The 27,548-nt window shown below is 49.1% G+C and overlaps 1 long non-coding RNA gene across 1 annotated transcript; it reads left to right on the top strand.

The window, feature by feature from the left end:
• Nucleotides 1–2,122: 2,122 nt before the first annotated feature.
• LOC309621765 lies at nt 2,123–25,775 on the top strand. Its single transcript, XR_014240261.1, has 3 exons — nt 2,123–2,193; nt 20,343–21,531; nt 25,761–25,775. It is a non-coding gene; the product is annotated as an uncharacterized lncRNA (long non-coding RNA).
• Nucleotides 25,776–27,548: the final 1,773 nt, after the last annotated feature.

Here is a 27,548-nt window from a genome sequence, read left to right as displayed (position 1 = left end):
TGTCACCATGGGCACTGTCACCATGCGAACTTTCACCATGAGCACTGTCACCGTGGGCAATGTCACCATGAGCACTGTCACCGTGTGCACTGTCACCATGGGAACTGTCACCATGATCACTATCATCATGGGCAGTGCCACCATGAGGAATTTCACCATGGGAACTCCAACCATGTACACCGCCAGAATGAGCACAGTCACCATGGGCAGTGTCACCATGAGCACTCTCACCATGGGCACTTTCAACATGGCCACTGTCACCATGTTCACTGTCATCATGAGCTCTGTTACCATGGGAAATGTCACCATGAGCACTGTCATCTTGGGAACTGCCACCATGAGCACTGTAACCATTAGCATTGCCACGGTGAGCACTGTCTCCGTGAGCACTGTCACCAGGGGAAGTGTCACCATGTGCACTGTCACCATGGAAACTCTCACCATGAGCATTGTCAGCATGGGAAATGTCACTATGGGCAGTGTCACCATGGGCACTGTCACCTTAGGCAGTGTCACCATGATCACTATTACCTTGAGCACTATCACCATGAGCACTATCACCATGGGCACTGTCACCGTGAGCACTATTGCCATGGGTACTATCACCAAGGGCACTGTCACCATGAGCACTGTCACCAAGAGCACTGTCACCGTGGGCATTGTCACCATTAGCACTGTCATAATGGGCACTGACACCATGAGAACTGCCACCATGAGCACTATCACCGTGGGCTCTGTCACCATGAGCACTGTCACCATGGGCACTGTATCCATGGGAACTGTCACCATGGGCACAATCACGGTATGCACTATCACCATGGGAACTGTCACCATGGGAATGGTCACCATGGGCACTCTCAAGATGAGCACTGTCACAAAGGGAACTCTCACCATGAGCACTGTAACCATGGCAAATGTCACCATGAGCACTATCATCATGGGCAGTGCCACCATAACAATTTCACCATGGGAATTCCAACCATGTACACCGCCAGGAGGAGCACAGTCACCATGGGCAGTGTCAACATGAGCACTGTCACATTGGGCACTTTCAACATGGGCAGTGTCACCATGCGAACTGGCACCATGAGCACTATCACCATGAGCACTATCACCAAGGGCACTGTCACCGTGAGCACTGTCACCGTGGGCACTGTCACCATGAGCACTGTCATCATGGGCACTGTAACCATGGGAACTGTCACCATGAGCACTATCACCGTGAGCACTATCACCATGGGCAGTGTCCCGTGAGAAATATCACCATGGGCACTGTCACATTGAGCGCTATTACCATGGGTACTATCACCAAGGGCACTGTCACCGTGAGCACTGTCACCATGAGCACTGTCACCGTGGACACTGTCACCATGAACACTATCATCATGGGCAGTGCCACCATAAGGAATTTCACCATGGGAACTCCAAACATGTATAACACCAGCATGAGCATAGTCACCATGGGCAGTGTCACCATGAGCACTGCCACCTTGGGCACTTTCAACATGGGCACTGTCACCATGCGAACTATCACCATGAGCAGTATTACCATGAGCACTATCACCAAAGGCATTCTCAACGTGAGCACTATCACCGTGAGCACTATCACCATGAGCACTCTCACCATGAGCATTGTCACCGTGGGCACTATCACCATGGGCACTGTAACCATGGGAATTGTCATCATGAGCAAAGTCACCGTGAGCACTATCACCATGGGCAGTGTCACCGTGAACAATATCACCATGGGTGCTGTCACCGTGAGCACTATTACCATGGGCACTATCACCATGGGCACTGTCACTCTGAGAACTGTCACCATGGGCACTTTCAACATGGGCCCTGTCTACCATGCGAACTGTCACCATGAGCACTATCACCGTGAGAACTGTCAGCTTGTGCATAGTCACCGTGGGCACAGGCACCATGAGCACTGTCACTATGAGCACTGTAACCGTGGGAAATGTCACCATGAGCACTATCACCATGAGCACTATCACCATGGGCAGTGTCACCGTGAGCAATATCACCATGGGCACTGTCACCGTGACCCCTATTCCCATGGGTACTATCACCAAGGGCATTGTCCTCACTCAGGCCCTGTCGCTCTCCCTAAGTCAGGCTCTGATGCTGTCCCTACCTGAAGCCCTGACACTGGTTCTAAATAAGGATCTGATACTCTCAGTAACTAAGGTTTTGACACTATGCTTAAGTCCTTTCCTGACACTATCCCTAGACCATAACCTGACCCTGTCCCTAGCAAATGTCGTGCCTCTTATGCTAACTACAGCCCTGCTGCTGTCCTTAACTAAGGGCCTAAAATTACTCTCGAGGCTGTGACCCTGTCCGTACCTAAGGCCTCGATGTTCGTCCTAATTCAGGGCCTGACACTGTCCCTAACTAAGGCCCTGCTGCTGTCAATATCTAAAGTCCTGACACTATCCTGAGCTAATTTCTTGACCCATCTCTTACCAAGGTCCTGAAACTGTCCCTAAGGAAGCCCTGATGCTGTCTCTAAGTGAGGCCTTGAGGCTGTCCCTAACAGAGGCCCTGATAATATCTTTCACATAGCCCCTGAGGCTGATCCTACCGGGGCTCTTAGGCTGCTCCTAAGTCATGCCCTGACACTGTCTCTAGCTAAGGCCCTGACGCTAGGCCTCACTCAGGCCCTGTCCCACTCCCTAAGTCAGGCTCTGACGCTGTTCCTACCCGAAGCCCTGACATTCAGTGCTCCTAAATTAGGTCCTGATGTGCTAAGTAACTAAGGTCTTGACACTATCCCTAGGTCATTTCCTGACACTCTCCCTAGACCTTAACCTAACCTTCTCTTTAGCTAATGTCGAGATTAGCTAAAGAGATTCTTTAGAACGAGATTCTTTCATCTTCTGAATATAGTTTTCTTCAAGACATAATTTTTATAGTGTTACTAACTTTAAACAAAATGTACTCAACTGCTGTGGAATATTCCTTCATAGGAGCGTGCATGGTTCACTTCTGCATCTGCTTGTGGTGGTGTTCAGGTTGCTTTCAGCTGTAGATCCCCTTATGCTAGCTAAATCCCTGATTCTGTCCCTAAATGAGGCCCTGAATTTAGGTCCGAGGCCGTGAACCTGTCCCTAACTGAGGCCTGGAGGCTCGTCCTAATGCAGGCCCTGACACTGTCCCCAACTAAGGCTCTGACACTACACCTAACTCAGTCACTGACACTGTACCTAACAAAGGCTCTGATGCTAGTCCTAACTTAGGCCCTGACACTGCCTCTAACTAAGGCCCTGCTGCCGTCAATATCTGAACACCTGATATTATCCTGAGCTAATAGCCTGACCCATGTCTTACCAAGGTCCTGAAACTTTCCCAAAGTAAGCCCTGACGCTGCCCCTAAGTGAGGCCTTGAGGCTATCCCTAACGGAGGCCCTGATAATAGCTTTAACGAAGACCCTAATGCTGATCCTACAGAGGCCTTTATGCTGCTCCTAAGTCATGCCCTGATACTGTCCCTTACTCAGACCCTAAAGATAGGCCTCACTTAGGCCCTGTTGCTGTACCTCAGTTAGGCTCTGACGCTGTCCGTACATCCAGCCCTGGCACTGGTCCTGATTAAGGCGCTCACGCTGCTGCTAACTAAGGCCCTGATGCTCTCAATAACTAAGGTCTTCTCGTTATCCCTTGGTCATTTCCTTTCACTATCTCTGGCCTGGGACCTGACTCTGTCCCGAGATAATCTCCTGCATCTTCTGCTAACTGAAACCCTAATGCTCTCCCTAACTAAGGCCCTGACTACTCCTAACTAAGGCCATGACACTGAATCTAACAAAGGCCCGGAATCTGTCCTTAATATAGGCCCTGCTGCCAGCAATAACTAAAATCCTGACACTCTCCTGAGCTAATATCCTGACTCATTTCTAACCAAGGTCCTGACACTGTCCCTAAGAAAGCCCTGTCGCTGTCTTTAAGTGAAGACCTGAGGCTGTCTGTAACTCAGACCCTGAAGCTTTCCCTAACTGAGGCCTTGACGCTGTGACTAACTTGGGCTCCGGTCATGTCTTTAACTAAGAGCCTAAAGCTGATCCAACAAAGGCACTGATGCTGCTCCTAAGTCATTCCCTGACAGTGTCCCCAGCTAAGGGCCTGACATTAGGCCTCACTCAGGCCCTGCCGCTCTCCCTAAGTCAGGCCCTGATGCTGTGCCTACCTGAAGCCCTAACGCTGCTTCTGAATAAGTCCCTGAGAGTCTCAGTAACAAAGGTCTTCACACTCTCCTTAGGTCATTTCCTGACACGATTCCAAGCCTTTACCCTAACCCTGTCCCGAGCTAATGTCCTACCTCTTATGCTACCTAAAGACCTTATGCTGTGCCTAATTCAGGCACTGAATTTAGTCCCAAGGCCGCTAGACTGTCCCTAACTCGGCTCGATGCCCTTATCGTCACAATGTTCCATGACCACTGTCATCACAATGCTCCACGCCCTTGTCATCACAATGCTCCATAACCCCTGTCATCACAATGCTCCATGACCTTTGTCATCGCAATGCTCCATGCCATTGTCATCACAATGCTCCATGCCCTTATCATCACAATGCTCCATGACCCCTTTCATCACAATGCTCCATGACCCTTGTCTAAAATGCTACATGTCTGTGAAATCACAAAGCTCCATGCCCCCTGTCATCACAAGTCTCCATGACTCTTGTCATCACAATGCTCCATGGCCCTTGTCATCACAATGCTCCATGATCCTTGTAATCAAAATGCTCCTTGACCCATTCTTCACAATGTTACAGTACCCCTTTCTTCACAATGCTCCATGCCGCTGCTCACCACAATGCTCCATGACTTCTGTCATCACAATGCTGCATGATGCTTATAATCTCAATGCTCCATGGTCCTCGTCATCACAAATCTCCACGCATTTGTCATCACAATGCTCCATGACCCCTGTCATCCCAATGCTCCATAGCACTTTTCATCACAATGCTCCATGACCACTTTTATCACAATGTTCCATGACCACTTTAATCACAGTGCTCCATGACCACTTTCATCACAATGCCCCATGACCCCTGTAATCAAAATGCTCCATGGCCCTTGTCACCACAATGCTCCAGGACACATCATCACAATGCTCCAGGACCCGTCCTCACAATTCTCCATGGCCCTTGTCATCACAATGCTCCGTGGCGCTTGTCATCACAATGATCCAGAGCCTTAGTGCTTGAGTTGGGAGTAGTATCATTGCCTCAGTTAGGGACACTGTCATTGCCTGAATTGGGAGTAGTGCCAATGCCTTAGTTAGAGACAGCGCCAGTGCTTGCATTGGGAGTAGTGTCAGGGCCATAGTTAGGGACAGTGTCAGTGGCTGAGATGGGAATAGTGTCAGGGCCTTAGTTACGGACATTGTCAGTGCCTAAGTTGGGATTTTTGTCAGGGTCTTTATTATGGACAGTGTCAGGTCCTGAGATAAGAGTAGTGTCAAGGCCTTAATTTGGAAGAGTGTCAGTGTCTCAGTTTGGAGTAGTGTCAGACCCTTAGTTAGGAACAGCCTCAGTGCCTGAGTTGGGAGTAGTGACATGGCTTAAGTTATGGACAGTGTCAGGGACTGAGTTAAGAATAGTCTCAGGACCTTAGTTAGGGACAGTGTCAGTGACTGTGTTAGGAATAGTGTCAGGGCCTAAGTTAGGAGTAGTCTGAGACCGGTAGATAGGAACAGTGTCAGGGCCTGAGTTGTGAGTAGTTTCAGGGCCTTAGTTAGAGAAAGGGTCAGTGCCGGAGTTGGGAGTTATGTCAGGGCCTTAGTTAGGGACAGCGTCAGTGCCTGCTTTGGGAGTAGTGTCAAGGCCTTACTTAGGGACAGCGTCAGTGCCTGAGTAAGGAGTAGTGTGATGGCCGTAGTTAGGGACACTCTCAGTGCCAGAGTTGGGGGTAGTGGCAGGCCTTTGTTAGGGACTGTGCCAGGACCTGAGTTAAGAGTAGTGTCAAGTCCTTAGTTAGGGACAGTGTTAGTGCCTGAGTTGAGAGTAATGCCAAGGCTTCAGTTAGGGACAATGTCAGTGCCTAGTTTGGGAGTAGTGTCAGGGCCTTAGTTAGCGACAGTGTCAGTGCCTGAGTCAGGAGTAGAGTCAGGGCCTAAGTTAAGGACAGTGTCATTGCTTGAGATAGGAGTAGTGTCAGGGCCTTACTTAGGGACATTGTCAGGGCATGATTTAGGAGTTGTGTTAGGGCGTGAGCTATGAAGAGTGTCAGGGCCTTAGTTAGTGACAGTGTCAGTGCTGAGTTTGGAGTAGTATCAGGGCCTTAGTTAGAGACAGTGTCAGGGCCTGAGTTAGGTGTATGTCAGGGCCTTAGTTAGGGACAGTGTCAGTGCCTGATTTAGGAGTAGTGTCAGAGGCTTTGTTAGGGACAGTGTCAGGGCCTGAGTTAAAAGTAGTGTCACAGCTTTAGTTAGGACCAGTGTCAGGGCCTTAGTTAAGTCCAACATCAGCGCCTATGATAGGAATCAGATCAGGACCTGTGTTCCAGGTAATGTCAGGGCCTTATTTAAGAACAGTGTCAGGGCCTGAGTCCTGACTTACTCCTTACTCTCCTCACTAAGGACTTTGGACACTACTGCTAATTCAGGCCCTGATAATGTCCCTAACTAAGGCCCTGACACTTTCCCTGGCTAAGGCCCTGAACTTCTCCTAAGTCAGGCCCTGATACTGTCCCTAACAATGGCCCTGACACTACACCTAACTGAGGCCCCGACATGATACCTAACAAAGGCTTTGTTGCTAGTCCAAACTAAAGCCCTAAAATTGGTCCTAAATAAGGCCTTGACACTAATCCTAACTCAGGCCCTATAACTGTCCCTAACTAAGGCCCTGATAGTATGCCTAACTCAGGCCCTCATACGATTCCTAACAATGGCTCTGATGCTAGTCCAAACTAAGGCCCTGAAATTGGTCCTAAATAAGGCCTTGACACTAATCCTAACTCAGGCCCTAGCACTGTCCCTAACTAGGTCTCTGACAGTACACCTAAATCAGACCCTGACACTGTCCCTAAGCAAGGCCCTGACACTACTCCTAACTCAGTCCCTTACACTGTACCTAACAAAGTCTCTGATGCTAGGCCTAACTCAGGGCCTGACACTGTCTCTAACTAAGGGCTGCTGCCATCAACATCTAAAGTCCTGACATTATCCGGAGCTAATAACCTGACCCATGTCTTACCAAGGTCCTGAAACTGTCCCAAAGTAAGCCCTGACGCTGTCCCTAAGTGAGGCCCTGAAGCTTTCCCTACCTAACTCAGGCCTTGATGCTGTGACTAACTCAGACCCTGATCATGTCTTGAACTAAGACCCTAAGGCTGATCCAACAGAGGCCCTGATGCTGCTCCTAAGTCTTGCCCCGATAGTGTCCCCCACTAAGTGTCTGATGCTAGGCCTCACTCAGACCCTAACGCTCTCCCTAAGTCAGGCTCTGATGCTGTCCCTACCTGAAGCCCTAACACTGGTTCTGAATAAGGCCCTGAGAGTCTCCGTAACAAAGGTCTTCACACTATCCTTAGGTCATTTCCTGACACTATCCCTAGATGTTAAACTGACACGGTCACTAGCTAATGTCCTGCCTCTTATGTTAACTGAAGCCCTTAGGCTGTACCTACCTCAGGCACTGAATTTAGTCCCAAGACCATGAAACTGTCCCGAACTAAGGCCTAGATGCTCGCCCTACATCCGGCCCTGACACTGGCCCTAACTAAGGCCCTAACACTATTGCTAACTGAGGACCTGACACTGGACCTATCAGAGGCCCTCTATTCCTAACTAACGCCTTGAAACTTTCCCTAACGTAGGCGCTGCTACCATCAATATCTAAAGTCCTGACATTATCCTGAGCTAATAACCTGACCCGTGTCTTACCAAGGTCCTGAAACTTTCCCAAAGTAAGCCCTGACGCTGCCCCTAAGTGAGGCCTTGAGGCTACCCCTAACGAAGGCCCTGATAATAGCTTTAACGATGACCCTAATGATGATCCTACAAAGGCCTTTATGCTGCTCCTAAGTCATGCCCTGATACTGTCCCTTACTCAGGCCCTAAAGATAGGCCTCACTTAGGCCCTGTTGCTGTACCTCAGTTAGGCTCTGACGCTGTCCGTACATCAAGCCCTGGCGCTGGTCCTGATTAAGGCGCTCACGCTGCTGCTAACTAAGGCCCTGATGCTCTCAATAACTAAGGTCTTCTCGTTATCCCTTGGTCATTTCCTTTCACTATCTCTGGCCTGGGACCTGACTCTGTCCCGAGATAATCTCCTGCATCTTCTGCTAACTGAAACCCTAATGCTCTCCCTAACTAAGGCCCTGACTACTCCTAACTAAGGCCATGACACTGAATCTAACAAAGGCCCGGAATCTGTCCTTAATATAGGCCCTGCTGCCAGCAATAACTAAAATCCTGACACTCTCCTGAGCTAATATCCTGACTCATTTCTAACCAAGGTCCTGACACTGTCCCTAAGAAAGCCCTGTCGCTGTCTTTAAGTGAAGACCTGAGGCTGTCTGTAACTCAGACCCTGAAGCTTTCCCTAACTGAGGCCTTGACGCTGTGACTAACTTGGGCTCCGGTCATGTCTTTAACTAAGAGCCTAAAGCTGATCCAACAGAGGCACTGATGCTGCTCCTAAGTCATTCCCTGACAGTGTCCCCAGCTAAGGGCCTGACATTAGGCCTCACTCAGGCCCTGCCGCTCTCCCTAAGTCAGGCCCTGATGCTGTGCCTACCTGAAGCCCTAACGCTGCTTCTGAATAAGTCCCTGAGAGTCTCAGTAACAAAGGTCCTCACACTCTCCTTAGGTTATTTCCTGACACGATTCCAAGCCTTTACCCTAACCCTGTCCCGAGCTAATGTCCTACCTCTTATGCTAACTGAAGACCTTATGCTGTGCCTAATTCAGGCACTGAATTTAGTCCCAAGGCCGCTAGACTGTCCCTAACTCGGCTCGATGCCCTTATCGTCACAATGTTCCATGACCACTGTCATCACAATGCTCCACGCCCTTGTCATCACAATGCTCCATAACCCCTGTCATCACAATGCTCCATGACCTTTGTCATCGCAATGCTACATGCCATTGTCATCACAATGCTCCATGCCCTTATCATCACAATGCTCCATGCCCTTATCATCACAATGCTCCATGACCCCTTTCATCACAATGATCCGTGACCCTTGTCTAAAATGCTACATGTCTGTGAAATCACAAAGCTCCATGCCCCCTGTCATCACAAGTCTCCATGACTCTTGTCATCACAATGCTCCATGGCCCTTGTCATCACAATGCTCCATGATCCTTGTAATCAAAATGCTCCTTGACCCATTCTTCACAATGTTACAGTACCCCTTTCTTCACAATGCTCCATGCCGCTGCTCACCACAATGCTCCATGACTTCTGTCATCACAATGCTCCATGTCTCTTGTCATTGAAATGCTCCATGGCCCCTGTCATCACAATGCTGCATGATGCTTATAATCTCAATGCTCCATGGTCCTCGTCATCACAAATCTCCACGCATTTGTCATCACAATGCTCCATGACCCCTGTCATCCCAATGCTCCATAGCACTTTTCATCACAATGCTCCATGACCACTTTTATCACAATGTTCCATGACCACTTTAATCACAATGCTCCATGACCACTTTCATCACCATGCCCCATGACCCCTGTAATCAAAATGCTCCATGGCCCTTGTCACCACAATGCTCCAGGACCCGTCCTCACAATTCTCCATGGCCCTTGTCATCACAATGCTCCATGGCGCTTGTCATCACAATGATCCAGAGCCCTAGTGCTTGAGTTGGGAGTAGTATCATTGCCTCAGTTAGGGACACTGTCATTGCCTGAATTGGGAGTAGTGTCAGAGCCTTAGTTAGGGACAGCGCCAGGGCGAGTTGGGAGCAGTGCCAGTGCCTTAGTTAGGGACAGCACCAGTGCTTGCGTTGGGAGTAGTGTCAGGGCCATAGTTAGGGACAGTGTTAGTGGCTGAGATGGGAATAGTGTCAGGGCCTTAGTTACGGATGTTGTCAATGCCTAAGTTGGGATTTTTGTCAGGGTCTTTATTATGGACAGTGTCAGGGCCTGAGATAAGAGTAGTGTCAAGGCCTTAATTTGGAAGAGTGTCAGTGTCTCAGTTTGGAATAGTGTCAGACCCTTAGTTAGGAACAGCGTCAGTGCCTGAGTTGGGCGTAGTGACATGGCCTAAGTTATGGACAGTGTCAGGGTCTGAGTTAGGAATAGTCTCAGGACCTTAGTTAGGGACAGTGTCAGTGACTGTGTTAGGAAAAGTGTCAGGGCCTAAGTTAGGAGTAGTCTGAGACCGGTAGGTAGGAACAGTGTCAGGGCCTGAGTTGTGAGTAGTTTCAGGGCCTTAGTTAGAGAAAGTGTCAGTGCCGGAGTTGGGAGTAGTGTCAGGGCCTAGTTAGGGACAGTGTCAGTGCCTGAGTTGGAAGTAGTGTCAGGGCATTAGGGACAGTGTCAGTGGCTGCGATGGGAGTAGTGTCAGGGTCTTAGTTAGGGAGAGTGTCAGTGCCTGAGTTGGGAATAGTCTCAGGGTCTTTTCTGGGGACAGCATCAGGGCATGAGTTAAAAGTAGTGTCAAGGCCTTAGTTAGGGAGAGTGTCAGTGCCTGTGTTGGGAGTAGTATCAGGCCCTTCGTTAGGGACAGTGTCAGGGTCTGAGGTAGAAGTAGTCTCAGGGCCTTAGGTAGCGTATCAGTGCCTAAGTAAGTAGTAGTTTGAGGGAGGGCCTTAGTTAGGGACAATATCAATGCCTGTGTTGGGAGTAGTGTCAGAGACTTAGTTAGGGACAGCGTCAGTGTCTGAGTTGGGAGTAGTGTCAGAGCCTTGGTTAGGGACAGCGTCAGTGCCTGAGTTGGGAGCAGTGTCAGGGCCTTACTTAGGGACAGCGTCAGTGCCTGAGTAAGGATTAGTGTGATGGCCGTAGTTAGGGACACTCTCAGTGCCAGAGTTGGGGGTAGTGGCAGGCCTTTGTTAGGGACTATGCCAGGGCCTGAGTTAAGAGTAGTGTCAAGTCCTTAGTTAGGGACAGTGTTAGTGCCTGAGTTGAGAGTAATGTCAAGGCCTTAGTTAGAGACAATGTCAGTGCCTAGTTTGACAGTAGTGTCAGGGCCTTAGTTAGGGACAGTGTCAGTGCCTGAGTTGGGAGTACTGTCAGGGCGTAGTTCGGGACAGTCTCAGTGCCTATGTTAGGATTAGTGTCAGGGCCTTTGTTAGGAACAATGTCAGTGCCTGAGTTGGGAGTTGTGTCAGGACATTAGTAAGGGAGAGTGTCAGTGCCTGAGTTAGGAGAAGTGTCAGGCCTGTAGTTAGGGATAGTGTCAGTGCCTGAGTTGGAGGTAGTGTCAGGGCCTTAGGGACAGTGTCAGTGGCTGAGATGGGAGTAGTGTCACGGTCTTAGTTAGGGAGAGTGACAGCGCCTGAGTTGGGAATAGTGTCAGGGTCTTTGTTAGGGACAGTGTCAGGGTATTAGTTAAGAGTAGTGTCAAGGCCTTGTTAGGGAGAGTGTCAGTGTCTGAGTTGGTAGTAGTGTCAGACCCTTAGTTAGGGACAGCGTCAGTGTCTGAGTTAGGAACAGTGCCAGAGCCTAAGTTACGGACAGTGCCAGGGCTTGAGTTAGGACTAGTCTGAGACCGGTAGTTAGTAACAGTGTAAGGGCCTGAGTTGTGAGTCGTTTCAGGGCCTTAGTTAGCGAAAGTGTCAATGCCGGAATTGGGAGTAATGTCAGGACTTACTTAGGGAGAGTGTAAGTGCCTGAGGTGGAAGTAGTATCAGGGCCTTAGTTAAGGACAGTGTCAGTGCCTGAGTTCGGAGTACTGTCAGGGCATATTTAGGGACAGTCTCAGTGCCTATTTTGGGAGTAGTGTCACGGCCTTAGTTAGTGACATTGTCAGTGCCTGAGTAAGGAGTAGTGTCCGGGCCTTCGTTAGGGACAGTGTCAGTTGCTTAGTTAGGAGTAGTGTCAGGGCCTAAGTTAGGGCCAGTGTCAGTGCCTGAGTCAGGAGTAGAGTCAGGGCCTAAGTTAGGGACAGTGTCATTGCTTGAGATAGGAGTAGTGTCAGGGCCTTAGTTAGGAGTAGCATCAGTGCCTTCGTTAGGTATTGTATCAGCGCCTCAGTTAGGAATAGTTTCAGGGCCTTACTTAGGGACAGTGTTAGTGCCTGAGTTAGGAGTTGTGTCGGCCTCAGTTAGGGACCTTTTCAGGGCCTGAGTTAGGAGTAATGTCAGGGCCTTCCTTAAGTATTGTGTCAGCGCCTGAGTTAGGAATAGTGCCAGGGCCTTACTTAGGGACATTGTCAGGGCATGATTTAGGAGTTGTGTTAGGGCGTGAGCTATGAAGAGTGTCAGGGCCTTAGTTAGTGACAGTGTCAGTGCTGAGTTTGGAGTAGTATCAGGGCCTTAGTTAGAGACAGTGTCAGGGCCTGAGTTAGGTGTATGTCAGGGCCTTAGTTAGGGACAGTGTCAGTGCCTGATTTAGGAGTAGTGTCAGAGGCTTCGTTAGGGACACTGTCAGGGCCTGAGTTAAGAGTAGTGTCACAGCTTTAGTTAGGACCAGTGTCAGGGCCTTAGTTAAGTCCAACATCAGCGCCTATGATAGGAATCAGATCAGGACCTGTGTTCCAGGTAATGTCAGGGCCTTATTTAAGAACAGTGTCAGGGCCTGAGTCCTGACTTACTCCTTACTCTCCTCACTAAGGACTTTGGACACTACTGCTAATTCAGGCCCTGATAATGTCCCTAACTAAGGCCCTGACACTTTCCCTGGCTAAGGCCCTGAACTTCTCCTAAGTCAGGCCCTGATACTGTCCCTAACAATGGCCCTGACACTACACCTAACTGAGGCCCCGACATGATACCTAACAAAGGCTTTGTTGCTAGTCCAAACTAAAGCCCTAAAATTGGTCCTAAATAAGGCCTTGACACTAATCCTAACTCAGGCCCTAAAACTGTCCCTAACTAAGGCCCTGATAGTATGCCTAACTCAGGCCCTCATACGATTCCTAACAATGGCTCTGATGCTAGTCCAAACTAAGGCCCTGAAATTGGTCCTAAATAAGGCCTTGACACTAATCCTAACTCAGGCCCTAGCACTGTCCCTAACTAGGTCTCAGACAGTACACCTAAATCAGACCCTGACACTGTCCCTAAGCAAGGCCCTGACACTACTCCTAACTCAGTCCCTTACACTGTACCTAACAAAGTCTCTGATGCTAGGCCTAACTCAGGGCCTGACACTGTCTCTAACTAAGGGCTGCTGCCATCAACATCTAAAGTCCTGACATTATCCGGAGCTAATAACCTGACCCATGTCTTACCAAGGTCCTGAAACTGTCCCAAAGTAAGCCCTGACGCTGTCCCTAAGTGAGGCCCTGAAGCTTTCCCTACCTAACTCAGGCCTTGATGCTGTGACTAACTCAGACCCTGATCATGTCTTGAACTAAGACCCTAAGGCTGATCCAACAGAGGCCCTGATGCTGCTCCTAAGTCTTGCCCCGATAGTGTCCCCCACTAAGTGTCTGATGCTAGGCCTCACTCAGACCCTAACGCTCTCCCTAAGTCAGGCTCTGATGCTGTCCCTACCTGAAGCCCTAACACTGGTTCTGAATAAGGCCCTGAGAGTCTCCGTAACAAAGGTCTTCACACTATCCTTAGGTCATTTCCTGACACTATCCCTAGATGTTAAACTGACACGGTCACTAGCTAATGTCCTGCCTCTTATGTTAACTGAAGCCCTTAGGCTGTGCCTACCTCAGGCACTGAATGTAGTCCCAAGACCATGAAACTGTCCCGAACTAAGGCCTAGATGCTCGCCCTACATCCGGCCCTGACACTGGCCCTAACTAAGGCCCTAACACTATTGCTAACTGAGGATCTGACACTGGACCTATCAGAGGCCCTCTATTCCTAACTAACGCCTTGAAACTTTCCCTAACGTAGGCGCTGCTACCATCAATATCTAAAGTCCTGACATTATCCTGAGCTAATAACCTGACCCGTGTCTTACCAAGGTCCTGAAACTTTCCCAAAGTAAGCCCTGACGCTGCCCCTAAGTGAGGCCTTGAGGCTACCCCTAACGAAGGCCCTGATAATAGCTTTAACGATGACCCTAATGATGATCCTACAAAGGCCTTTATGCTGCTCCTAAGTCATGCCCTGATACTGTCCCTTACTCAGGCCCTAAAGATAGGCCTCACTTAGGCCCTGTTGCTGTACCTCAGTTAGGCTCTGATGCTGTCCGTACATCAAGCCCTGGCGCTGGTCCTGATTAAGGCGCTCACGCTGCTGCTAACTAAGGCCCTGATGCTCTCAATAACTAAGGTCTTCTCGTTATCCCTTGGTCATTTCCTTTCACTATCTCTGGCCTGGGACCTGACTCTGTCCCGAGATAATCTCCTGCATCTTCTGCTAACTGAAACCCTAATGCTCTCCCTAACTAAGGCCCTGACTACTCCTAACTAAGGCCATGACACTGAATCTAACAAAGGCCCGGAATCTGTCCTTAATATAGGCCCTGCTGCCAGCAATAACTAAAATCCTGACACTCTCCTGAGCTAATATCCTGACTCATTTCTAACCAAGGTCCTGACACTGTCCCTAAGAAAGCCCTGTCGCTGTCTTTAAGTGAAGACCTGAGGCTGTCTGTAACTCAGACCCTGAAGCTTTCCCTAACTGAGGCCTTGACGCTGTGACTAACTTGGGCTCCGGTCATGTCTTTAACTAAGAGCCTAAAGCTGATCCAACAGAGGCACTGATGCTGCTCCTAAGTCATTCCCTGACAGTGTCCCCAGCTAAGGGCCTGACATTAGGCCTCACTCAGGCCCTGCCGCTCTCCCTAAGTCAGGCCCTGATGCTGTGCCTACCTGAAGCCCTAACGCTGCTTCTGAATAAGTCCCTGAGAGTCTCAGTAACAAAGGTCCTCACACTCTCCTTAGGTTATTTCCTGACACGATTCCAAGCCTTTACCCTAACCCTGTCCCGAGCTAATGTCCTACCTCTTATGCTAACTGAAGACCTTATGCTGTGCCTAATTCAGGCACTGAATTTAGTCCCAAGGCCGCTAGACTGTCCCTAACTCGGCTCGATGCCCTTATCGTCACAATGTTCCATGACCACTGTCATCACAATGCTCCACGCCCTTGTCATCACAATGCTCCATAACCCCTGTCATCACAATGCTCCATGACCTTTGTCATCGCAATGCTACATGCCATTGTCATCACAATGCTCCATGCCCTTATCATCACAATGCTCCATGACCCCTTTCATCACAATGATCCGTGACTCTTGTCTAAAATGCTACATGTCTGTGAAATCACAAAGCTCCATGCCCCCTGTCATCACAAGTCTCCATGACTCTTGTCATCACAATGCTCCATGGCCCTTGTCATCACAATGCTCCATGATCCTTGTAATCAAAATGCTCCTTGACCCATTCTTCACAATGTTACAGTACCCCTTTCTTCACAATGCTCCATGCCGCTGCTCAACACAATGCTCCATGACTTCTGTCATCACAATGCTCCATGTCTCTTGTCATTGAAATGCTCCATGGCCCCTGTCATCACAATGCTGCATGATGCTTATAATCTCAATGATCCATGGTCCTCGTCATCACAATGCTCCATGATCCTTGTAATCAAAATGCTCCTTGACCCATTCTTCACAATGTTACAGTACCCCTTTCTTCACAATGCTCCATGCCGCTGCTCACCACAATGCTCCATGACTTCTGTCATCACAATGCTCCATGTCTCTTGTCATTGAAATGCTCCATGGCCCCTGTCATCACAATGCTGCATGATGCTTATAATCTCAATGCTCCATGGTCCTCGTCATCACAAATCTCCACGCATTTGTCATCACAATGCTCCATGACCCCTGTCATCCCAATGCTCCATAGCACTTTTCATCACAATGCTCCATGACCACTTTTATCACAATGTTCCATGACCACTTTAATCACAATGCTCCATGACCACTTTCATCACAATGCCCCATGACCCCTATAATCAAAATGCTCCATGGCCCTTGTCACCACAATGCTCCAGGACACATCATCACAATGCTCCAGGACCCGTCCTCACAATTCTCCATGGCCCTTGTCATCACAATGCTCCGTGGCGCTTGTCATCACAATGATCCAGAGCCTTAGTGCTTGAGTTGGGAATAGTATCATTGCCTCAGTTAGGGACACTGTCATTGCCTGAATTGGGTGTAGTGCCAGTGCCTTAGTTAGAGACAGCGCCAGTGCTTGCATTGGGAGTAGTGTCAGGGCCATAGTTAGGGACAGTGTCAGTGGCTGAGATGGGAATAGTGTCAGGGCCTTAGTTACGGACATTGTCAGTGCCTAAGTTGGGATTTTTGTCAGGGTCTTTATTATGGACAGTGTCAGGTCCTGAGATAAGAGTAGTGTCAAGGCCTTAATTTGGAAGAGTGTCAGTGTCTCAGTTTGGAGTAGTGTCAGACCCTTAGTTAGGAACAGCCTCAGTGCCTGAGTTGGGAGTAGTGACATGGCTTAAGTTATGGACAGTGTCAGGGACTGAGTTAAGAATAGTCTCAGGACCTTAGTTAGGGACAGTGTCAGTGACTGTGTTAGGAATAGTGTCAGGGCCTAAGTTAGGAGTAGTCTGAGACCGGTAGATAGGAAGTGTCAGGGCCTGAGTTGTGAGTAGTTTCAGGGCCTTAGTTAGAGAAAGGGTCAGTGCCGGAGTTGGGAGTTATGTCAGGGCCTTAGTTAGGGACAGCGTCAGTGCCTGCTTTGGGAGTAGTGTCAAGGCCTTACTTAGGGACAGCGTCAGTGCCTGAGTAACGAGTAGTGTGATGGCCGTAGTTAGGGACACTCTCAGTGCCAGAGTTGGGGGTAGTGGCAGGCCTTTGTTAGGGACTGTGCCAGGACCTGAGTTAAGAGTAGTGTCAAGTCCTTAGTTAGGGACAGTGTTAGTGCCTGAGTTGAGAGTAATGCCAAGGCTTCACTTAGGGACAATGTCAGTGCCTAGTTTGGGAGTAGTGTCAGGGCCTTAGTTAGCGACAGTGTCAGTGCCTGAGTCAGGAGTAGAGTCAGGGCCTAAGTTAAGGACAGTGTCATTGCTTGAGATAGGAGTAGTGTCAGGGCCTTACTTAGGGACATTGTCAGGGCATGATTTAGGAGTTGTGTTAGGGCGTGAGCTATGAATAGTGTCAGGGCCTTAGTTAGTGACAGTGTCAGTGCTGAGTTTGGAGTAGTATCAGGGCCTTAGTTAGAGACAGTTTCAGGGCCTGAGTTAGGTGTATGTCAGGGCCTTAGTTAGGGACAGTGTCAGTGCCTGATTTAGGAGTAGTGTCAGAGGCTTTGTTAGGGACAGTGTCAGGGCCTGAGTTAAAAGTAGTGTCACAGCTTTAGTTAGGACCAGTGTCAGGGCCTTAGATAAGTCCAACATCAGCGCCTATGATAGGAATCAGATCAGGACCTGTGTTCCAGGTAATGTCAGGGCCTTATTTAAGAACAGTGTCAGGGCCTGAGTCCTGACTTACTCCTTACTCTCCTCACTAAGGACTTTGGACACTACTGCTAATTCAGGCCCTGATATTGTCCCTAACTAAGGCCCTGACACTTTCCTTGGCTAAGGCCCTGAACTTCTCCTAAGTCAGGCCCTCATACTGTCCCTAACAATGGCCCTGACACTACACCTAACTGAGGCCCCGACATGATACCTAACAAAGGCTTTGTTGCTAGTCCAAACTAAAGCCCTAAAATTGGTCCTAAATAAGGCCTTGACACTAATCCTAACTCAGGCCCTAAAACTGTCCCTAACTAAGGCCCTGATAGTATGCCTAACTCAGGCCCTCATACGATTCCTAACAATGGCTCTGATGCTAGTCCAAACTAAGGCCCTGAAATTGGTCCTAAATAAGGCCTTGACACTAATCCTAACTCAGGCCCTAGCACTGTCCCTAACTAGGTCTCTGACAGTACACCTAAATCAGACCCTGACACTGTCCCTAAGCAAGGCCCTGACACTACTCCTAACTCAGTCCCTTACACTGTACCTAACAAAGTCTCTGATGCTAGGCCTAACTCAGGCCCTGAAACCGTCTGTAACTAAGGCCCTGCTGCCATCACTATCAAAAGTCCTGACATTATCCTGAGCTAATATCCTGACCTATGTCTTTCCAAGGTCCTGAAACTGTCCCAAAGTAAGCCCTGACGCTGTCCCTAAGTGAAGACCTGAGGCTGTCCCTAACTCAGGCCCTGAAGCTTTCCTGAACTGAAGCCTTGAAGCTGTGACTAATTCAGGCCCTGATCATGTACCTAACGAAGACCTTAATGCTGATCCAGCAAAGACGCTGATGCTGCTCCAAAGTCATGCCCTGACAGTGTGCCCATCTAAGGGCCTGATGCTAAGCCTCACTCAGGATTTGTCGCTCTCCCTAAGTCAGGCCCTGACACTGTCACTAACTAAGGCCCTGACTCTACTCCTAATTCAGTCCCGAACATTGTATCTAACAAAGGCTCTGATGCTAGTCGTAACTCAGGGCCTGACACTGTCTCTAACTAAGGGCTGCTGCCATCAACATCTAAAGTCCTGACATTATCCGGAGCTAATAACCTGACCCATGTCTTACCAAGGTCCTGAAACTGTCCCAAAGTAAGCCCTGACGCTGTCCCTAAGTGAGGCCCTGAAGCTTTCCCTACCTAACTCAGGCCTTGATGCTGTGACTAACTCAGACCCTGATCATGTCTTGAACTAAGACCCTAAGGCTGATCCAACAGAGGCCCTGATGCTGCTCCTAAGTCTTGCCCCGATAGTGTCCCCCACTAAGTGTCTGATGCTAGGCCTCACTCAGACCCTAACGCTCTCCCTAAGTCAGGCTCTGATGCTGTCCCTACCTGAAGCCCTAACACTGGTTCTGAATAAGGCCCTGAGAGTCTCCGTAACAAAGGTCTTCACACTATCCTTAGGTCATTTCCTGACACTATCCCTAGATGTTAAACTGACACGGTCACTAGCTAATGTCCTGCCTCTTATGTTAACTGAAGCCCTTAGGCTGTGCCTACCTCAGGCACTGAATGTAGTCCCAAGACCATGAAACTGTCCCGAACTAAGGCCTAGATGCTCGCCCTACATCCGGCCCTGACACTGGCCCTAACTAAGGCCCTAACACTATTGCTAACTGAGGATCTGACACTGGACCTATCAGAGGCCCTCTACTCCTAACTAACGCCTTGAAACTTTCCCTAACGTAGGCGCTGCTACCATCAATATCTAAAGTCCTGACATTATCCTGAGCTAATATCCTGACCCATGTCTTACCAAGGTCCTGAAACTCTCCCAACGTTAACCATGACACTGTCCCTAAGTGAGGCCCTGAGGCTGTCCCTCACAGAGGTCCTGATAATGTCTTTAACTAAACTCTAATGCTGATCTTACAGAGACACTTCTGTTGATCCTATGTCATGCCCTGACACTATCCGTAGCTAAGGCCCTGACTCTAGGCATCACTGAGGCCCTGTCGCTCTCCCTACGTCAGGCTAAGACTCTGTCCCTACCTGAAGCCCTGACACTGGGCCTAAATTAGGCACTGATGCTCTAATTAGCTATGGTCTTGACACTATCCCTAGGTCATTTCCTGACACTATCCCTAGATCTTAACCTAAACTTGTCTTTAGCTATTGTCGAGCCTCTTATGCTAACTAAATCCCTGATGCTGTCTCTAACTAAGAGCCTGAAATTAGCCCCAAGGCCGTCAACCTGTCCCTAACTGAGGTTGGAGGCTCATCCTAACTGAGGCGCTGACACTGTCCCTAACTAAAGCCCTGACACTGTACTTTACAAGGGCTCTGATGCTAGTCCTAACTCAGGCCCTGACACTGTCTCTAAGTAAGGCTCAGAATTTGCCCCTAATATAGGCCCTGCTGTCAGCAATAACTAAAAACTGGACACTAGCCTGAGTTAATATCCTGACATATTTCTAACCAAGGTCCTGACACTGTCCCTAAGAAAGCCCTGTCGCTGTCCCTGTGTTAAGAACTGAGGCTGTCCCTAACTCAGGCCCTGAAGCTTTCCCTAACTGAGGCCTAGAAGCTGTGACTAAGTCAGGCCCTGATCATATCTGTAACAAAGACGCTAAGGCTGATCCAACAGAGGCGGTGATTCTGTTCCTAAGTCATGCCCTGACAGTGTCCTCAGCTAAGGGCCAGACGCTAGGCCTCACTCAGGCCCTGTCGCTCTCCCTAAGTCAGGCTCTGATGCTGTCCCTACCTGAAGCCCTGACACTGGTTCTAAGTAAGGATCTGATACTCTCAGTCACTAAGGTTTTGACACTATGCTTAGGTCCTTTCCTGACACTATCCCTAGACCATAACCTGACCCTGTCCCTAGCAAATGTCGTGCCTCTTATGCTAACTACAGCCCTGCTGCTGTCCTTAACTAAGGGCCTAAAATTACTCTCGAGGCTGTGACCCTGTCCGTACCTAAGGCCTCGATGTTCGTCCTAATTCAGGGCCTGGCACTGTCCCTAACTAAGGCCCTGCTGCTGTCAATATCTAAAGTCCTGACACTATCCTGAGCTAATTTCTTGACCCATCTCTTACCAAGGTCCTGAAACTGTCCCTAAGGAAGCCCTGATGCTGTCTCTAAGTGAGGCCTTGAGGCTGTCCCTAACAGAGGCCCTGATAATATCTTTCACATAGCCCCTGAGGCTGATCCTACCAGGGCTCTTAGGCTGCTCCTAAGTCATGCCCTGACACTGTCTCTAGCTAAGGCCCTGACGCTAGGCCTCACTCAGGCCCTGTCCCACTCCCTAAGTCAGGCTCTGACGCTGTTCCTACCCGAAGCCCTGACATTCAGTGCTCCTAAATTAGGTCCTGATGTGCTAAGTAACTAAGGTCTTGACACTATCCCTAGGTCATTTCCTGACACTCTCCCTAGACCTTAACCTAACCTTCTCTTTAGCTAATGTCGAGATTAGCTAAAGAGATTCTTTAGAACGAGATTCTTTCATCTTCTGAATATAGTTTTCTTCAAAACATAATTTTTATAGTGTTACTAACTTTAAACAAAATGTACTCAACTGCTGTGGAATATTCCTTCATAGGAGCGTGCATGGTTCACTTCTGCATCTGCTTGTGGTGGTGTTCAGGTTGCTTTCAGCTGTAGATCCCCTTATGCTAGCTAAATCCCTGATTCTGTCCCTAAATGAGGCCCTGAATTTAGGTCCGAGGCCGTGAACCTGTCCCTAACTGAGGCCTGGAGGCTCGTCCTAATGCAGGCCCTGACACTGTCCCCAACTAAGGCTCTGACACTACACCTAACTCAGTCACTGACACTGTACCTAACAAAGGCTCTGATGCTAGTCCTAACTTAGGCCCTGACACTGCCTCTAACTAAGGCCCTGCTGCCGTCAATATCTGAACACCTGATATTATCCTGAGCTAATAGCCTGACCTATGTCTTACCAAGGTCCTGAAACTTTCCCAAAGTAAGCCCTGACGCTGCCCCTAAGTGAGGCCTTGAGGCTATCCCTAACGGAGGCCCTGATAATAGCTTTAACGAAGACCCTAATGCTGATCCTACAGAGGCCTTTATGCTGCTCCTAAGTCATGCCCTGATACTGTCCCTTACTCAGACCCTAAAGATAGGCCTCACTTAGGCCCTGTTGCTGTACCTCAGTTAGGCTCTGATGCTGTCCGTACATCCAGCCCTGGCGCTGGTCCTGATTAAGGCGCTCACGCTGCTGCTAACTAAGGCCCTGATGCTCTCAATAACTAAGGTCTTCTCGTTATCCCTTGGTCATTTCCTTTTACTATCTCTGGCCTGGGACCTGACTGTGTCCCGAGATAATCTCCTGCATCTTATGCTAACTGAAACCCTAATGCTCTCCCTAACTAAGGCCCTGACTACTCCTAACTAAGGCCATGACACTGAATCTAACAAAGGCCCGGAATCTGTCCTTAATATAGGCCCTGCTGCCAGCAATAACTAAAATCCTGACACTCTCCTGAGCTAATATCCTGACTCATTTCTAACCAAGGTCCTGACACTGTCCCTAAGAAAGCCCTGTCGCTGTCTTTAAGTGAAGACCTGAGGCTGTCTGTAACTCAGACCCTGAAGCTTTCTCTAACTGAGGCCTTGACGCTGTGACTAACTTGGGCTCCGGTCATGTCTTTAACTAAGAGCCTAAAGCTGATCCAACAAAGGCACTGATGCTGCTCCTAAGTCATTCCCTGACAGTGTCCCCAGCTAAGGGCCTGACATTAGGCCTCACTCAGGCCCTGTCGCTCTCCCTAAGTCAGGCCCTGATGCTGTGCCTACCTGAAGCCCTAACGCTGCTTCTGAATAAGTCCCTGAGCGTCTCAGTAACAAAGGTCTTCACACTCTCCTTAGGTCATTTCCTGACACGATTTCAAGCCTTTACCCTAACCCTGTCCCGAGCTAATGTCCTACCTCTTATGCTAACTAAAGACCTTATGCTGTGCCTAATTCAAGCACTGAATTTAGTCCCAAGGCCGCTAGACTGTCCCTAACTCGGCTCGATGCCCTTATCGTCACAATGTTCCATGACCACTTTCATCACAATGCCCCATGACCCCTGGAATCAAAATGCTCCATGGCCCTTGTCGCCACAATGCTCCAGGACCCGTCATCACAATTCTCCATGGCCCTTGTCATCACAATGCTCCATGGCGCTTGTCATCACAATGATCCGGAGCCTTAGTGCTTGAGTTGGGAGTAGTGTCATTGCCTCAGTTAGGGACACTGTCATTGCCTGAATTGGGAGTAGTGTCAGAGCCTTAGTTAGGGACAGCGCCAGGGCGAGCTGGGAGTAGTGCCAGTGCCTTAGTTAGGGACAGCACCAGTGCTTGTGTTGGGAGTAGTGTCAGGGCCATAGTTAGGGACAGTGTCAGTGGCTGAGATGGGAATAGTGTCAGGGCCTTAGTTACGGACATTGTCAGTGCCTAAGTTGGGATTTTTGTCAGGGTCTTTATTATGGACAGTGTCAGGGCCTGAGTTAAGAGTAGTGTCAAGGCCTTAATTTGGAAGAGTGTCAGTGTCTCAGTTTGGAGTAGTGTCAGACCCTTAGTTAGGAACAGCGTCAGTGCCTGAGTTGGGAGTAGTGACATGGCCTAAGTTATGGACAGTGTCAGGGACTGAGTTAGGAATAGTCTCAGGACCTTAGTTAGGGACAGTGTCAGTGACTGTGTTAGAAATAGTGTCAGGGCCTAAGTTAGGAGTAGTCTGAGACCGTTAGTTAGGAACACTGTCAGGGCCTGAGTTGTGAGTAGTTTCAGGGTCTTAGTTAGAGAAAGTGTCAGTGCCGGAGTTGGGAGTTATGTCAGGGCCTTAGGGACAGTGTCAGTGCCTGTGTTGGGAGTAGTGTCAGGGCCTAGTTAGGGACAGTGTCAGTGCCTGAGTTGGAAGTAGTGTCAGGGCATTAGGGACAGTGTCAGTGGCTGCAATGGGAGTAGTGTCAGTGTCTTAGTTAGGGAGAGTGTCAGTGCCTGAGTTGGGAATAGTCTCAGGGTCTTTTTTGGGGACAGCATCAGGGCATGATTTAAAAGTAGTGTCAAGGCCTTAGTTAGGGAGAGTGTCAGTGCCTGTGTTGGGAGTAGTATCAGGCCCTTCGTTAGGGACAGTGTCAGGGTCTGAGGTAGAAGTAGTCTCAGGGCCTTAGTTAGGTAGCGTGTCAATGCCTAAATAAGTAATAGTGTGAAGGCCTTACTTAGGGACAGTGTCAATGCCTGTGTTGGGAGTAGTGTCAGAGACTTAGTAAGGGACAGCGTCAGTGCCTGTGTTGGGAGTAGTGTCAGAGCCTTATTTAGGGACAGCGTCAGTGCCTGCGTTGGGAGTAGTGTCAAGGCCTTACTTAGGGACAGCGTCAGTGCCTGAGTAAGGAGTAGTGTGATGGCCGTAGTTAGGGACACTCTCAGTGCCAGAGTTGGGGGTAGTGGCAGGCCTTTATTAGGGACTGTGCCAGGGCCTCAGTTAAGAGTAGTGTCAAGTCCTTAGTTAGGGACAGCGTCAGTGCCTGCGTTGTGAGTAGTGTCAGGGCCTTAGTTAGGGACAATGTCAGTGCGTAGTTTGGGAGTAGTGTCAGGTCCTTAGTTAGGGACAGTGTCAGTGCCTGAGTTGGGAGTACTGTCAGGGCGTATTTAGGGACAGTCTCAATGCCTATTTTGGGAGTAGTTTCACGGCCTTAGTTAGTGATATTATCAGTGCCTGAGTAAGGAGTAGTGTCCGGGCCTTAGTTAGGGACAGTGTCAGTTGCTTAGTTAGGAGTAGCGTCACGGCCTAAGTTAGGGCCAGTGTCAGTGCCTGAGTCAGGAGAAGAGTCAGGTCTTAAGTTAGGGACAGTGTCATTGCTTGAGATAGGAGTAGTGTCAGGGCCTTAGTTAGGGACATTGTCAGGGCATGATTTAGGAGTTGTGTTAGGGTGTGAGCTATGAATAGTGTCAGGGCCTTAGTTAGTGACAGTGTCAGTGCTGAGTTTGGAGTAGTATCAGGGCCTTAGTTAGAGACAGTGTCAGGGCCTGATTTAGGAGTAGTGCCAGAGGATTTGTTAGGGACAGTGTCAGGGCTTGAGTTAAGAGTAGTGTCACAGCTTTAGTTAGGACCAGTGTCAGGGCCTTAGTTAAGTCCAACATCAGCGCCTATGATAGGAATCAGATCAGGACCTGTGTTCCAGGTAATGTCAGGGCCTTATTTAAGAACAGTGTCAGGGCCTGAGTCCTGACTTACTCCTTACTCTCCTCACTAAGGACTTTGGACACTACTGCTAATTCAGGCCCTGATAATGTCCCTAACTAAGGCCCTGACACTTTCCTTGGCTAAGGCCCTGAACTTCTCCTAAGTCAGGCCCTGATACTGTCCCTAACAATGGCCCTGACACTACACCTAACTGAGGCCCTGACATGATACCTAACAAAGGCTTTGTTGCTAGTCCAAACTAAAGCCCTAAAATTGGTCCTAAATAAGGCCTTGACACTAATCCTAACTCAGGCCCTAGCACTGTCCCTAACTAGGTCTCAGACAGTACACCTAAATCAGACCCTGACACTGTCCCTAAGCAAGGCCCTGACACTACTCCTAACTCAGTCCCTTACACTGTACCTAACAAAGTCTCTGATGCTAGGCCTAACTCAGGCCCTGAAACCGTCTGTAACTAAGGCCCTGCTGCCATCACTATCAAAAGTCCTGACATTATCCTGAGCTAATATCCTGACCTATGTCTTTCCAAGGTCCTGAAACTGTCCCAAAGTAGGCCCTGACGCTGTCCCTAAGTGAAGACCTGAGGCTGTCCCTAACTCAGGCCCTGAAGCTTTCCTGAACTGTAGCCTTGAAGCTGTGACTAATTCAGGCCCTGATCATGTACCTAACGAAGACCTTAATGCTGATCCAGCAAAGATGCTGATGCTGCTCCAAAGTCATGCCCTGACAGTGTGCCCAGCTAAGAACCTGATGCTAAGCCTCACTCAGGCCCTGTCGCTCTCCCTAAGTCAGGCCCTGACACTGTCACTAACTAAGGCCCTGACTCTACTCCTAATTCAGTCCCGAACATTGTATCTAACAAAGGCTCTGATGCTAGTCGTAACTCAGGGCCTGACACTGTCTCTAACTAAGGGCTGCTGCCATCAACATCTAAAGTCCTGACATTATCCGGAGCTAATAACCTGACCCATGTCTTACCAAGGTCCTGAAACTGTCCCAAAGTAAGCCCTGACGCTGTCCCTAAGTGAGGCCCTGAAGCTTTCCCTAACTAACTCAGGCCTTGATGCTTAGACTAACTCAGACCCTGATCATGTCTTGAACTAAGACCCTAAGGCTGATCCAACAGAGGCCCTGATGCTGCTCCTAAGTCATGCCCCGATAGTGTCCCCCACTAAGTGTCTGACGCTAGGCCTCACTCAGGCCCTGTCACTCTCCCTAAGTCAGGCCCTGATGCTGTCCCTACCTGAAGCCCTAACACTGCTTCTGAATAAGTCCCTGAGAGTCTCCGTAACAAAGGTCTTCACACCATCCTTAGGTCATTTCCTGACACGATTCCAAGCCTTTATCCTAAACCTGTCCCGAGGTAATGTCCTACCTCTTATGCTAACTAAAGACCCTATGCTGTGCCTAATTCAGGCACTGAATTTAGTCCCAAGGCCGCTAGACTGTCCCTAACTCGGCTCGATGCCCTTATTGTCACAATGTTCCATAACCCCTGTCATCACAATGCCCCATGACGCCTGCCATCACAATTCTCCAAGGCCTCTCTTACCAAAAATTTCCATGACCCCTGTCATCACAATGTTCTCTGCCCATATCATCACAATGCTCCTTGTCACCTTGAATCACAATGCTCCATGCCCTTTCATCACAATGCTCCAGAATTCTTGTCATCACAGTGTTCCTTGACCGTGTCATCACAAAGGTCCTTAACCCTTGTAATCACAAAGCTCCATGTCCCTTTATATCACAATGATCCATGATTCCTTTCTTCACAGTGCTCCAGTAACCTTTTCATCACAATGCTCCATGCCATTGTCAGCACAATGCTCCTTGGACCCTGTCATTAAAATGCTCCATCCCCTTTTCATCACAATGCTCCATGCCATTGTCAGCATAATGCTCCTTAGACCCTGTCATCAAAATGCTCCATCCCCTTTTCATCACAATGCTCCTGATATCCTATCATTACGATGCTCCATGCCCGTGTCAACACAATGCTCCATGACCCCTGTCATCAAAATGCTTTATGAACCTTGTTATCAGAATGTTCCATGACCCCTGTCATCAAAATGATCCATGACCGTTGTCATCACAATGCTGCATGATACCTTTCATCCCAATTCTCTGTGACCGCTGTCATCACAATGCTCCAGGACAATTTTCATCACAATGCTCCATGCCCCCTGTCATCACAGTGCCCCATAACCCCTGTAATCACAATGCTCCATGACCCTGTCATCACAATGCTACATGACCCCTGTCATCACATTGTTCCATGGCCTATGTATTCACAATGCTCCATGGACCCTGTAACCACACTGCTCCATGTTCCCTTTCAACACAATGCTCCATGAACCCTGTCATCACAACGTTCCATGAAAGTCGTCATCAAAATCCTGCATGACCCCGGTCACCACAAGGTTCCCTGCCCTTGTCATCACAATGCTCCATGACCCTTGTAATCACAATGGTACATGGCCTTGTAATCACAGTGTTCCATGGCCTCTGTCATCACCATGCTCCATGGTCTTTCTCATCACAATGCTCTATGATCCCTGTCATCACAATGCTCTATGGCCTTTGTCAGCACAATGCTCCTTGGACACTGTCATCAAAATGCTCCATCCCCTTTTCATCACAATGCTCCAGATATCCTATCACTACAATGCTCCATGCCCGTGTCAACACAATGCTGCATGACCCCTGTCATCAAAATGCTTTATGAACCTTGCTATCAGAATGTTCCATGACCCCTGTCATCAAAATGATCCATAACCGTTGTCTTCACAATGCTCCATGATACCTTTCAT

The sequence above is a fragment of the Balaenoptera borealis genome (assembly GCF_965194805.1).
Source record: "Balaenoptera borealis genome assembly, contig: HAP1_SCAFFOLD_965, whole genome shotgun sequence".
NCBI lineage: Eukaryota > Metazoa > Chordata > Mammalia > Artiodactyla > Balaenopteridae > Balaenoptera > Balaenoptera borealis.
This window is presented reverse-complemented; position numbering and strand designations above follow the sequence as displayed.